Below are 13,782 nucleotides of genomic sequence, written 5' to 3'. Positions count from 1 at the left end.
TGATAACACATTTATTCTGCTTAGCATCAATGCCCTTATCACAGCTGATATAAATCATTATTTCAATGCACTTCCTAAGTGACCAAATCCACAAATGACTTGCAATTTGTTTACAAACTAATCATTGAAGCTTTCAAATTTTCTACTGGCACATCTCAAAAGGAGCCTGCGGTGTAACTGCATGAACATCTGCAAATAGGAAACAAAGAGAATTTATGATTTTACTGCCTGTTCTACTTCAGCTGAAAATGATCAGGGGGAAGAAAATGCAAACAGGTACAGAGTCAGAGGTTTAGAGGAAAACCTGGGGAGGAATGTAAGCAGAAGCCTTTGTTGGAAATGCCTTTGGAGTAGTTTCTATTTCTATCTTCTTGCGATAGGATTTTACATGATATGTGGGGTATTTGTTAAGCAAAATGGATCCTCCTAGGAAAACACTGATAACTCTTCTGAAGACACTGCCCTCCTAAAATGGTTGAATTTAATAAATAGAACCAAACCTACAGACAGTGTAGGTCTCTATAAAATAAATCTCCTGAAATGTATTTATAGAAATAAAAAGGGGAAAGAAGAATTGAAGTCTTTTTTGCGTGTCCATAAGGAGAAATCCCTACATATGCTGTCTGTACTGGGAGACACACGGGGCCACATCCCTTCACTTTGATCTGCGTTATATGTCTAATAATGTAATTTCAGTACTGAAAACGTGTATTTGTTCATAAGCTAATAAAAACACCTTACAAACATACCCATTTTGAGAAAAAGATTCACATTCATAATAGGGATATGAGTTTTACCTGGCAGATAGACAGCAGTCATCAACCCCCTGATGTAGGGATATTTTGCACCTACACAACTTATTTCCTGTAAAACATCTTGCTATGCTGTGCTGTGTGCCAAGAAGCTGAGCTCTTTAAAGGACAAAAGCAGAAAATGAGTTTTGCTTGCAAAGTATTTCTGATGTATTACTTTGAATGCCACCATAAAATCAACAAGAACCAAAAAAAGCTTTCAGAAAATGTATTGTTGAAGTTTATTTCTTTTCAACTAAAGTGCTTAAAGAACCTTCCTTAGCAGATGGACTGCTACAGGCAGGAAAATAACATATATTTGAAACAGCACACCATATTGTGTGTGTCAGGGGGAGTTCAACAGGCTAAATTAATATATGATGGTTTTCTCTTCCCCCTCCTTGTGTAACACCTGCTGTGATGAGTTTGAATTTTGAGCATTTCTAGCTCTCAGTATTAGAACATAGTAAGCTTAAACAGTAAATATTGGCTTCTCTCCTGCTTTACAGAGAATGCCTGTGCATTTTGTGGACATCCTGCCATGGTTTCTGCCAGTGGGGTGCAGAGGAACCCAAAACCAATCACAGCAAGTGGGAGGTTTAAACTACTGTCTTGATGAAAAAATGTTATGTTCATAAAAGCAAAATTATTTACTGAAGCATTCCACCTGCCAAGTATCCAAAGAGTAAATTATAAATATTTTCCCCAGATATTATAAATTGCAAGCATATTTGAAAATGATATTTCCTTATACCTACAAATATATACACTGTTGAAATCACAAGGAGAAGCTCCTCCTCATTTTGTTAATTAATTAGTTTTCAAGCACAGTTGACTTCGTAACTCTGAACTTTTCAACTAACCAGTTAAATGTTTAATTTCATAAGTAAAAATACATATGAGATTTTTTTTTCATTTTTTAAAGCCAATTTCTATCATTGCAACTGGAGTACTCAGGATCATTGTGAGAACAGACATTGATTAACATCATGAAAAAAAAAAAAAAAAAAGGACCAGTGTCCATAAGAAAGATTTGAAGTCTTGGAAAATTCACGAATTGATGTCAATTTCAATAACTGCTTTGTTCTAGTACTCTTGCCTGGAAAATTCCATGGATGGAGGAGCCTGGTGGGCTACAGTCCATGGGGTCGCGAAGAGCCGGACATGACTGAGCGACTTCACTTTCACTTTTCACTTTCATGAATTGGAGAAGGAAATGGCAACCCGCTCCAGGGTTCTTGCCTGGAGAATCCCAGGGACGGCAGAGCCTGGTGGTTTGCCGGCTATGGGGTCACACAGAGTCGGACACGACTGGAGTGACTTAGCAGCAGCAGCAGCAGCAGCAACATCACCAAGTCAGCACCTCTAACCACAGGGTTTCTGGCTCTACCATTTCAGCACCTCCGCTTCTGTCAGTTTTTCCCCTTACCTCCAGGTGGCCAAACGTAGTGATGAATATTCTGTCTTTATCTCAGTGCACAAAATATCCAGCAAGGTTAGCCAAGCCCCCACCAGTCCCGTTTTCTCACATTTGCAGGTTTTCCTCCTTCCAGGGAGACTTAAGTGACTCCTCTACTACTCAATCACCAAATACTGGCTCAATCTGTTAACCATGCCTTCTTTCTAAAAGACTTCTTCCCACAGGTTTAAGTCCTATTCATATGATAGTTACTGTCCAGTTTGTATCAACTTTAAGTTCATGTATTTACCTGCCAATTTGACATCTCCACATAACTGTCCACATGATCTACACCTCACAATTGACATGTCCAAAACAAACTCTCCCTCTAAAAATCTTCTCTGCCTTACTCCCTCTTAGCAACACTGTCCATGAATACCTACAGACAAAATCCAAAGATCTGATTGAGTTTCCCCTTGTCCTTACTCTCTTAATCCAGCAACAGTTTCTGTTGACTCAAACTCAAAATCATCTCCCAAATCTGTCCTCTTCACTGTTACAAACCTTCTTCAGAACCCCATCACTGTTATATTGGGTCACTATATTAATCTTCTTTTTCTCCTGTCCTTTATACTCCATGCCAGGCACCAATTAGGGTGATCTATGTTGAGTAAATCAGACCAGAGTATTCTCTTTCCTAAAAAAAAAAAAAAAAAAAGAAAAAGAAAAAAATCAATGTTTTCTTCCTTTGGCTTATGAGGCAATATGTGAACTAGCTTGCCTCTCTAGATCCATCTCATGCAATGATATCCATTTTTACAATGTGTTGGCCACCCTGGCCATCTTCTATTACTCCAACATGTCATGCTCTTTCCAAGTACACATCTTTACACTAGCTATTCTCTTGTTCTGGAAAGATCTTTGCCCAGATCAGTGCACGCTTATCCTTCTAATTTAGACTTTGGATTAAATGTTCCTTCCTAAAAGAATGCTACCCTGGACACCAAATTTTAAATAGGCTCCCTGTCCCACTCCACACCAAACACTGAATATGATCCCACCATGTTTTACAGCATTTGTCACCAGTGATTTATATTTTGTATTCTACTAGAAGACATTTTAAACATGTTCCTTTCCTGTTGTGTTTATTGCTAAGTCCTAGCATCTTGAACAGGGCTTGGAACATAATATATGCTCAATAAATGTTGTTGAATAAATATGCATGTTAGAATGTTAGGGGTACCTACAAGAAAGCTCCAACTGAGGATAAGTATGATCACTTTTGGAGTTGTTTCTTTTGTTTTTAATATGTAAAATGACCTTTGACTTTGTTCATTTACTTTCCCTGGTTTCAGTCTTGTCCCCTTCCATCACTGAGTGACTGTAGGTGGGGCTTTGGATAAATGCTTATGTTCTCTGTATGCGTTTCTTTAAATATAAGATATAGATTTATATTTGTTCATTTGATGCATTAAATAATGTCTAAATCTCCACTCTGTGCCAGATACTAGACTGGGCACCCAGAATACAGCAGTAAACACTATATGCAAAAATTCCTGCCTTCTGAGATTTATATTCTATCAGGAGGATACGAACCCCAATCAAGAAAAATAAGCAGCATATATAGCATGTAGATAGTGGTAAATGTTAAGCATAAAAATAAACATAGCTAAGAAGTATAGGGATCCAGAATTGGGGGGAGTATTATACTTTTTAACTAGAGTGTCCATTAAAGATGCCATTTAAGCAAAGACATGAATTAGGTGGAGTGAGTCATCCAGGTGGCTCAGAATCATGTAGAGAGAAAAAGTGCAAAGAATATCCTGACAGAGAAGCCAGAAAGGAGGACAGCCTGGCTGCAGAGGGATGAGTGAGAGGGAGAAAGGCGGGAGATGAGGTCAGAGAGGGCTGGACGGGAGACATACATAGGAAGTCTTTGGGAAGAGCACTGGGTTTTATGCTTGTGAGATAGGGCAGCAATGGAGAGTTCGAGTGAAGGAGAAAATTGATCTGACTCCGCTTATTTTTTTCAGCAAAATTTTTTTTACTGAAGTATAGTTGCAGTTCGATGTTATATAAGGTAACAGTGTACAATTTAGGGATTCACAGTTTTTAAAGGTTGTACACTCTATTTATAATTAGTATAAAATATTGGTTATATTCCCTGTGTTATATAATATTTTCTTATAGTTTATTTTATGCCTAATAGCTTGTGCTTCCTAATTCCCTACCCAGATATTTCCCCTCCCTCCTCCCCTCTGGTAAAAACTAGCTTGTTCTATCTGTAAGTCTGTTTCTTTTTCATTACATTCACTAGATTATTGTGTTTTTTTAGATGCCACATATATAGGATAAAATAAAATATTTATCTTTCTTTCTTTCCATGTTGCTGCAAATGGCAAAATTTTATTCATTTATATGACTGAGTAGTATTGTGGTGTGTGTGTGTGTGTGTGTGTGTGCACTCAGTCATGTCCAACTGTTTGTGACCCTATGGACTGTAGCCCTCAAGTTTCCTCTGTCCATGGGATCTTTCAGGCAAGAATACTGGAGTTGGTTACCATTTCCTTCTCAGGGATCTTCCCCACCCAGGATTCAAATTCATGTTTCCTGCATTGGCAGACAGATTTTTCACCATGATCCATCTGGGAAACCCATTCCATTATATATATATATATATATATATATATATATATATATATATATATATCACATTTTCTTTATCCATTCATCTGTTGATAGACACATATATGTATACATTATTTATTATATATTATTTATTTTACAAATATTTTAAAAAATCAACACAAAATACATTTTTGCATTGGAAATTTTACCGAATTGTATTTTCTTTGCCTGAACAATATTTTCATATATATTTACTAATAAGCAAACAGAGTTTTGCTAGCTTTTGTGAAGGGGAAGAGCACAATCTTTTAATCAGGATATGCTTGCCTATGAAAGGTACTGAAGTGATATTTTGTAGAAGTCACTAAAATTTATTTACTAGCTTGGTATTGTTGCAATCCATTTCAAGTAAGGGAAATATTGACAAAGGTACCACTCCAGTACTCTTGCCTGGAAAATCCCATGGACAGATGAGCCTGGTAGGCTGCAGTCCACGGGGTAGCCAGGGGTTGGACATGACTGAGCGACTTCACTTTCACTTTTCAGTTTCATGCATTGGAGAAGGAAATGGCAGCCCACTCCAGTGTTCTTGCCTGGAGAATCCCAGGGAGGGAGGAGCCTGGTGCGCTGCCGTCTCTGAGGTCACACAGAGTCGGACACAACTGAAACGACTTAGCAGCAGCAGCAGCAGCAGATGGTCATTACTCTGGAAACCAGTTATCTTGAAAGTGTTCAAGGAAAATGAAACAGAAACCAACATGAATGAGCAAAAATAAACATAATAAAATAATAAAAGGTTTATATATTAATTTCTCTCAAAAAATAAAAAATATATTGCCACAAAAGTAAGCTCTTATCTCTGAATAGTTTCATAAGTACATTTTGGTGATCTGTTTTTAATTACATATAGCCATGTTTTGCAGACTTTTTTAATTTAGAAAGCTTCTGTAACCAAAGAAGGTTCCATATTAACTTTGTAAAACACTAATTAGAAATATCTATAGTAATAAGTATAATAACAAAATAAATATGACATATATTTTATAAATAATATACTTAGTTAGGTACTCACTCTCCCATTGAAATTTGAAGTTAAGGGTACTAGTTTCTTGAAGTACTTTCTTTTTAATTTGTATTTATCCTTACAAGGACTGAAGGCTTCCCTGGTAGCTCAGTTGGTAAAGAACCTTCCTGCAATGCAAGAGACCCCGGTTCAATTGCTGGGTTGGGATGATCCCCTGGAGAAGGGATAGGCTACCCACTCCAGTATTCTTGGAGTTCCCTGGTGGTTCAGTTGGTAAAAAATCTGCCCCCACTGAGGGAGACCTGGGTTCAATCCCCGGCTTGGGAAGATCCCCTGGAGAAAGGAAAGGCTACTCATTCCAGTATTCCATGGGGTCACAAAAGTGGACACAGCTGAGTGACTTTCACTTCACTTACAAGGACTGAAAGCATTCTAGGCAGAGGCGTAAAATTGTTAGTACCTGGAAACACAGGCACGAACTAGATAAAGTAGAAAATACTTTAGAAACAGGGATTCGATTGAATGTCAATTATATTCTCCCTCACTGAAGAGCTCATTTATCTTAATTAATGGTTTTTCCATTACAAGCTCAAAGCTTTCCCTTTAATAATTGAAAAACAAAAGGCTTTATTTAAATTTTATAAATGTACATCTTTTCTGTCCTTCTTCTTCTACCTGTGAAATTTAGTCCAGTTCAGAAAATTACCTCACTTTTTAGATCATCTTCCTAATTCTTTAAAATGGACATTTAAAACCAAATACTTTGCCAAAACACTTTTGCTTTTCTCCTTTTGGACTTGAGCACTTTGTTTAGAAGGAGGAAGAGGAGGAAGGGTAAAGGGAAGGTGGAGAAAAGGAGGATGCAGCAAATTAAGGGAAAAAAATTAAGCCAAGATCATAATTTGCTGAGCAGCTGTACTAATAAATGCCAATTGAAACTTTCTTGCCATTATGTCTAGTTGAAGCAGAATGCAATCAGTTACAAGAAAAATTCTTACCCATATTTCCATTTTTCTGATCCCTATTTCTCACATCGTAATTATCAGTATCAGACCTTGCATCTGCCTCTGTTCTCTCAAGGTCATCATAGGGCTGCTGAAGGCCTGAGCCTCTCTGCCTCCAGCGTCTCCTTTAGTTTTCTCTCTCCTCTTTGATTGTTTTCTCTCTGCAGGCTCAATTTGAACAGAAACCCGACCCGCTAGGCAGGCACAGTCAGTTAGCAAGTGATAAGAAGCTATCAGCCTCAAAAAAAAAAAAAAACGGACTAAATGGTATGAAAGCAGTTGAAAGCAGTGAGGAGGAGCTGTGCGGAAATGTAATACTTCGGCTCAGCTTTTCTCTGTGGATTTAATCATTTCAATGTCCTCATGTACCCTCTGCTGTCCTTCCAAGTAGATTAGCCTCTATCATCGATTCTCAGGAACCGGGACAGAGAGTGAACCAGGAGAGAGCGGTTGCGGCACTGCAACAGAGTGGAAGAGCCGCCGTTCCACCAGGTTCAGGGCAGGATTGAAGAAGCAGATAGCTAGGGTTCCAGTTACCTTGCAGCACCAAGTTTCATGATGACCACCAACAGGAACAGTGTGCCCTGACTGGATGAAAGCAAAGCAACCCACCACAGCCTCCTCCTTTTGTTGGAGAGAGGATTTCCCAGCCCAACACCTGTGCAGAAGGGATCTCAAGTCATCCTCTAGTAATCTTGGCCACATTGTAATATTATGATAATATTAGCATTGTGGCTTTGATCCATCCCTGCCCCACGTGGGTTTCACTTCGGTGCTCATGGAAAAGATTCAAAATGGTGACTGGTGGAAAACCTAGAATCGCAGATGACATGCTTCTAGAAAAGGGGAAATGGAGTTACCCTCGTCTAAACCCCAGAAAACTAACCTCACATTAAAAATCTAAGCTATCCCTACAATGTGGAACTCACTCTACAGAAATGCCTGTGTGCTCTCCCCCACACACACTGTGCTTCTAATAAACTCTGTGCCTGCTTTGCAATCTTGATCTCTTTGTTAAATGTTTTATTCAAAGAATACAAGAACTGAGATCCTTTTGCTCATAGGAAACAGGACCAGAACTCTCATCATCTGGGCACTTAGTCTAAAAGAATGGGCTCACTTAGTTTCATGTTTACTTCATGCGTCTCTAATAGCCCATCTTGTTTACAGAAAAGATTACAATAGATCATGGACTTTAATTAACTAATGTTGCTTTTTTTAAAGATTTTTATTAGACTGCAGGTATATCTGTATTATCTTTAAAGGTCAGGTTTCAAATTAAGACAAAGATGGAAAACTGGTGGCCCATGGGTTGCTATATGGCTGTCACACAAGAGTTCTGTGGCAGGCCCTGTGTTTTTATAAAAATTGAGTTGAAATCCTTTCAGACAGTGCACAAAATTATGATCTCTCCAGCCCCCATTCTTCCCTATTATTTTGTACTCGACCTGACCCACACACTAGTTTATCTGTCTGGCTTTACAGATATTTCAGATAGAACCCTCACAGTCTTTCAATCCATGTTGATCTGGATGTGCCAAGAGAGGAAATTTGAAACCATTATATGTTTTTATCTGTTCAACATCAATTTACTTCTACAGACAGAAGTCTTCCATTTTCCATGTTCCATATATTTCATCTCAGTTTACCAGAGAAACAAAGAGCTAATGACTTATATTTCTAATTGTTTCATTATAATTTAACTTCTCTTGCTGTCTACACAGAAAGGTGGCCAACTATCACTTTTTCTCTGTCCTTCAAATAATGGATAATTATTAATGATTTTATTTGAGACTGAAATATTTAAGAACCATATGAACAATTGATAATTTCCTTTCACCTATTAATAAATTAATGTTTCAATGTGCATATTCAGTCTATCCTGTGGTATATTTTAGCAATCAATACATGGAACTGATAGAAATATTTTCATATGGAGCTGAGCACAATGCATGAACTTCTTTTAGATTCTTCCATCCATTCGCCTGACTTACCTATGTCATTTTATCCCTGAACACTGTAGGGAGAGTGTTCACTTTTCCTATAGGTACCGTGACTGGTCCAATAAGTAAAGTGATGTAAGACAGATTAACAGAAGGAAAACTGAAGTATAATAACATGTATATCCCTTACATATGTGGGAATGATTCAGTAAAACTGAGTAAGTCCCCTAAGTGGTAGAGCCCTCACCTAATACCATCTTCAGCTAGACAGTAGATGTTAGAAGTGGGGAGTCAGGTATGGAGGTTACCAGGAAAAGCACAGTAAAAGAGGTTAAGATTGTTAATCATATTTAAGTCTACTGCCTTCTGCATAGACAGTGTTATAGAACTGGTCAACCAGACATATGCTGGGGTCCCAGCCTGGGCAGAGACCTCCTTCTTGTCTCAGCCAGAGAGGTTCTTTTTCTGATCAGAATTGCACAGCCAATAACAAAATCTATGCTGAGGCTAGAACAACTCAGGCTTTATTAAATGATCGAAAAATGGAGAAATGGGACTTTAGTTCACAAATCAACTCAACCCAATTTGAGTCAGACAAATTTGGATGGAGACACCAATTTGGATGGAGATACCAAATATATAGGAGGGCCAAGGTAAAAGGGAGGGATTGGGGAAGAGTGGGAGGAATAAATATCATGAGTTAACCAGGAACAAGGATGTGATTTGGACCCAAAACCAATACAACTCTCCTTTTCAGTCCTTTTTTGGTTCTCTCTGGTTGTCATGGCAATTGTCAGCTCTCATGGTGCTGACAGGTGTGCCATTTAGCTAATGATTTATAATGAGTGTATAATGAGGCTCATGGTCTGCTGGAACTCAGATCTTCTGCCATCTTGGGCCTCGTTGTTTCTAACTGGTTCTTGTTTTATTCTCTGGGCAGCTTCCTCCTGGAGCTTAGGTAAGAGTAATTAGCTTCTGTTTGAGAGAGGGGCAGGGGTATGTTTCTGGGTAACAGAAACAGCCTTGTTACAATGGGAGTTTTTAGAGATAAGTTCATCTCCCTCTTTCTGGTACAGTAAGGGAGAGGCCCTTATAAATATATATATATTTATACATGTAAGTGTCTCTTACAAAAGGATAACTTCTTGGTTTTCAAAGCTTCTCTTATGTCTGCAGTTTCTTAAAAATAATCAGCCTGAAATAATCCTTATGCCAATAAACATCTTTTAGGGTGGTAAAATATGCTTTCCTATAAAACTCAAGGATTTGGTGCTCATAATAAGCCAGTTTGTCTTCATCTCCTTCATGCACTCTTTTCATCCTCATATCCATATCTTCATTCAGCCTAAAATGAATTTATTCTCCACTTGACAAATTTGCATTCATTTATCCTGAGCACAACTTGATTTTTTCCTTACAATGTTGTCCCTAAATAATGTTATCTTCAGAGCAATCACTCTTTAGTTTTATTTTAGGATTCTAAATTACTAAACAGTTTGTGTATTTTATTTTGAAACATTTTCCCCAGATGTTTTCTGTATTTGTTATACATTCTGAATTAGATTTTAGGTTCCATGAAGTCAAGAGCTGTCTTTATAGTGTTAAAAACTGAAACTTCAACCTAGAAATTAGAAGATCTAATTGATTTTATTGGGATTCCCTCATAGTTCAGTTGGTAAAGCAGCTGCCTGCAATGCAGGAGACCTGGTTTCAATTCCTGGGTCGAGAAGATCAGGCAATTCATGAATCCAGCAGCATCCTATCTGGCAGTTAGAAGGGCTCTCTGAGCAGCTGTACAAAATGGAAGCATTTATAGGAAGACTAGTGAGGCAAGGGAAAAGAAGAAAAAGAAAAAGAATTATTCTTAGGCCAGACATCTTTGGGCGGGGGGCTTGGTGAGTAGGCAAAGGGTTTTATCATTCAAACTGCCTCTCCTTCCTCTATCTGATGGACTCATTAATTACATTTCTGGTGAAGGTCCAGAGAACTATGAGGTTAGGTATAAAATCTAGATTTGGCATTATGTGTACAAGTGACACCATTATGGGCCTGTGGTTTTTCTCTTTAACAATAGCCACCTGTAGTTACTCTGATTCTCAGAGTATTCTAAAAGAATTACATGTTTCATATTTTGTTTCTTCATACCCCACAAACCATCAACATGATTCAATTATTACAAACATTTAGTCTCTTATCTCCTAAATGGGTTTACCAGGCAGTGCTAGTGGTAAGGAAACTACCTGCCAATGTAGGAGACTTAAGAGATACAAGTTCAATCCCTGGGTCGGGAAGATCCCCTGGAGGAGGGCATGACAACCCACTCCAGTATTCTTGGGCTTCCCTGGTGACTCAGCTGGAAAGAATCTGCCTGCAATACAAGATACTTGGGTTCAAACCCTGGATCAGGAAGATCCCTTGGAGAAGCGAATGGCTACCAAGTCCAGTGTTCTTGCCTGGAGAATCCCCATGGACAGAGGAGCCTGGTGGGCTACAGTCCAAAGGGTCGCAAAGAGTCAGATATGATGAAGCAACTTATCACTTAATCTCCTAAACTGCCTAACTGTTGTTGTGTTGTTGATTTTCAGTCACTCAGTCACGTCCGATTCTTTTGCTTCCCCATGGTCTTTGACCACCAGACTCCTCTGTCCATGGGATTTCCCAGGCAGGATTACTGGGATGGGTTGCCATTTATGATGGCTTACAAAATAAAAAACACAAATCTTTTTGTAATATGTTCTGACTTGCAGTTTAGAAAAGATAATTGCCACTCATCCCTACCTAAAATCCCACCTAACAGTGCTGGAGTTATGCAGCATTTGCTGGTTGGATTCCAGAACATGGATGAGGCTACTTAAACTAATGGTCAAGTCACAAGGAAGAACAGTCGAAAATCATGAGCATGGTTTCTGAATAGTACTTCTATTTGGCTGGAGCTAAAAGGAGGAGTGAAGTGTGGGAACAGAGCCAGCATGCTCCTCCACTTCTCTCCAAGAAGCGGATGTCATAAACTACCCCAATTTTTCATTCTGGAATAGTTGTGGCAGGTTTTGCAGATCATAGCACCTTGTGTTTCATGAAAAGTGAAAGTCACTCAGTCGTGTCCAACTCTTTGTGATCCCATGGACTATACAGGCCATGGAATTCTCCAGGCCAGAATACTAGAGTGGGTAGCCTTTCCCTTCACCAGAGGATCTTCTCAACTCAGGGATCGAACCCAAGTCTCCTACATTACAAACATTGAGCCACAAGGGAAGACCTGGGTTTCATGGAGCTGGTTGTAAAGTAAAATGTCAGCCTCAGCTTATAACTCTCGGGGTGAGCAGAAGGATGGATTATCCGTTTGGAGAGTCATGTCTGTGTGTTATTGCTGATTGTATTATCAGAGAAAAATATCTGAACATGTAGCTAGTTGTATATCCTCCAGGTCAATTGAAAAGAGTTCTTGTTATTGGAGTTCAGGACCCAAGACACATAGCAATAAGTATTACCATATACTCCTAAGCCATTATTCCCTGTAAGTTCAGCTTCCTCAATAACTATATTGGGGTGGGAAAATGTGCTATGTGGAAGGATTTATTGATTCCTAGCTCTTGGGGCCATAATATTAAAAAAAGTCTAATATTTAGACCAAATATTGTACTATTTGTATAATATTTAATGGTATATTTATTGAACATTCTGTAACTTGATGCAGGTATATATTTTAGGGTATTTCAGAGCGCATATTTCAGAGTTTTAACTTTATAAAGAGCACAATACAAAGAAGAGAGGTTTATAGATTTCTTCTTCCTCTCTGCCTGCCACCTGCCAATGTCCTCGCCGGCGACCCTCCCACACTTTTAGCCTACACTTGCAAAGCGCTGCGACAGAGGCCCCCGGGACCCTGCACCTCCAGCCCAAGCACGATTCAGGCCACCTCTGCCATCCCTCGGGGCAAACCTTTTGGCCGCATGGCAAAGGATTATGTCTGATTAGAAAATAGAGGCGCATTAATGAGAAACTTCTAGATAATGATGGTGAAGAAAGCTATATTATATAATCTTTCTTGGGAAGCTATTTTTTTTTAAGCAAGAAAAATATTTACCATATGTTAAAAAAGAAATGTCAGGCCCCTAATAGAGTTACTAATGCTAAAATCAAGACTTAATACATATATAACCTAGCGGCAATTAACGACTTTCCTCAGGAATATAACCCTAAACAGTCAGTGTGAAATTTTCTGGTCAACACCAATGAGGGCTCTCTCTATCTCCACTGAATGAAGATGAAGTAATCCACCTAAGAAGACCACTTTGTCCCCAGAGATGGCCTAATCTGAAATTGTGTTTTTTGTTTATTACTTCTTTGTCCTGCCTCTGAAAACCTTTCCCAATGCAGTTCCCCTCTACTCACTAGATGGGAGGCTTCCAGGTCCATGAATCATTCAGTAAAGCTTATTAGATTTTTAAAATTTACTTTGGTTAACTTTGTTTTTTTTTTTTTTTTTAACACCATCAACAGCAACCATAGAGGGATGGTATGGGGAGGGAGGAGGTAGGGGGGTTCAGGTTGGGGAATACCTGTATACCCGTGGCGGATTCATGTTGATGTATGGCAAAACCAATACAATATTGTAAAGTAATTAACCTCCAATTAAAATAAATAAATTTATATTTTTAAAAAAGAGCTATTATATAATTTGGAATAAATCTAGTCAAAAGATAGAGATAAAAATTGCTGTAAAACTCTTAACCCAATCTTGTTCCTGAGAAGAGTGTCAGCCAACTCTAAGAATTTTCATTGAATTCAAAAATCTGTAGAAAAACAAACTCTTCATTCTCACTAATATGACCACACCCATAGAAAGAGTAAACCATGCAATTTTTTTTAATTGGAAGATAATCACTCTATGGTGTTATGCTGGTTTCTGCCATACATCAACTTGAATCAGTCACAGGTATACATATGTCCCTTCCCTCTTGAACCTCCTTCCCACCTCCACCCCATCCCACCC

This window comes from Capra hircus, chromosome 9 (genome assembly GCF_001704415.2).
Source record: "Capra hircus breed San Clemente chromosome 9, ASM170441v1, whole genome shotgun sequence".
In the NCBI taxonomy this organism is placed as follows: Eukaryota; Metazoa; Chordata; class Mammalia; order Artiodactyla; family Bovidae; genus Capra; species Capra hircus.
The sequence above is the reverse complement of the archived record's forward strand: the minus strand, read 5'-3'. Positions refer to the sequence as shown.